At 70.8% G+C, this 1,142-nt stretch overlaps 1 long non-coding RNA gene across 1 annotated transcript; it reads right to left on the bottom strand.

Annotated features, from left to right (window-relative positions):
• Nucleotides 1-1,094, bottom strand: LOC104985192. The gene is made up of 2 exons (XR_824858.1): nucleotides 681-1,094; nucleotides 1-527 (listed from the first exon to the last, which is right to left on the bottom strand). It is a non-coding gene; the product is annotated as an uncharacterized LOC104985192 (long non-coding RNA).
• Nucleotides 1,095-1,142: the final 48 nt, after the last annotated feature.

Raw genomic sequence — 1,142 nt, 5'->3', positions numbered from 1 at the left:
GGGAAGTTCACTGCTCCGCACCCTGCCCCAAGGCCAAGCCTGGCTGAAGCCACCAGAGCATCCCCAGCCCTGGCATCTTGGGGCGCCCGGGGGAGGCACACGTCTGAGGGAGGGGCCTGAGCTTTGCAGCCTCAGCTTCCAGCTCCAAGAACAGGGACGTCATCGCCCCAGACCAACTGCAGCCCAGCGGCATCATGTTACCAGGCCTGGGCTGGGGAGCTGCCTGCGTCCCAGGAGATGGGGGAGTGGGGTGGGCTCCCTGAGAGGGGCCGCGAGGGGAGACCAGGCAGGCAGGTGGGCAGAGGGCTGCCTTCCGGGAGGCACTGCGTTTATTCCCGGAGGGCGGGAGGGCGCTCAGACGGTGAGCGAGATGAAGCTGTTGTAGCGCTGGATGTTCCTCTTGAGGATCTCGGAGCAGGGCCCCAGCACACGCTCAAAGCGGGGCCGGTCCAGCTTCACGCACTTGAGGGGCCCCCGCGCCACCACCGTGGCCGCCCGGGGCCGATTCAGGAGAAGCGCGATCTCCCCTGAGGGCGAGGGGCGTCAGGGCTGCGGGCATCGGGGTGCCCTCCCCAGGGGGACGGCGCCCAGGCCTCCCGGGACTCCCACGGCCCCGCCCAGGCCCTGCTGGGGCCCCGCAAGCCAGCCACCCCCCGCCGAGGACAGAGCCCCGCACTCACCAAAGTAGTCAGAGGGCCCAAGGCGCCCGACCTCCACGTACTCCTCGCTGGGGGACCGACGCTGCAGGACGGAAGCCGTGCCCTGCGGAAGCCAAGGGCGCGTGGGGGTCGGCCAGCCAGGGCCCAGCAGGCCAGGGCGGGGGTTCCTGGGCTCACCCCTGAGCGTGCTGTCCACACCCCCCTCCTGCCAGCTCCGCACGCCCCGACCTGGAGCAAGGTGCGGGCGCCGGGAGCCATGCTCGGCACAGGGCACACCCAGGCCACCCCCAGGGCCGGGCACCGGCAGAATCTAGGGCCATCTCCTGGGCAGCACTCCTCCCAGCCGACCTTGGCCTAAGTCTCAAGGACAGGAGCAGTGTGGCCTGGGGGTCGCACTCCCCCCACTGAGTGATGGGAGCTTCGGCAGCTGCGGCCGCCCCGGGGGCTTCCAAAGGAACAGAGCCTGGCCTGTCACCTCGGGCC

Source organism: Bison bison, unplaced genomic scaffold (genome assembly GCF_000754665.1).
Source record: "Bison bison bison isolate TAMUID 2011002044 unplaced genomic scaffold, Bison_UMD1.0 scf7180017465897, whole genome shotgun sequence".
Lineage (NCBI taxonomy): Eukaryota > Metazoa > Chordata > Mammalia > Artiodactyla > Bovidae > Bison > Bison bison.
This window is presented reverse-complemented; position numbering and strand designations above follow the sequence as displayed.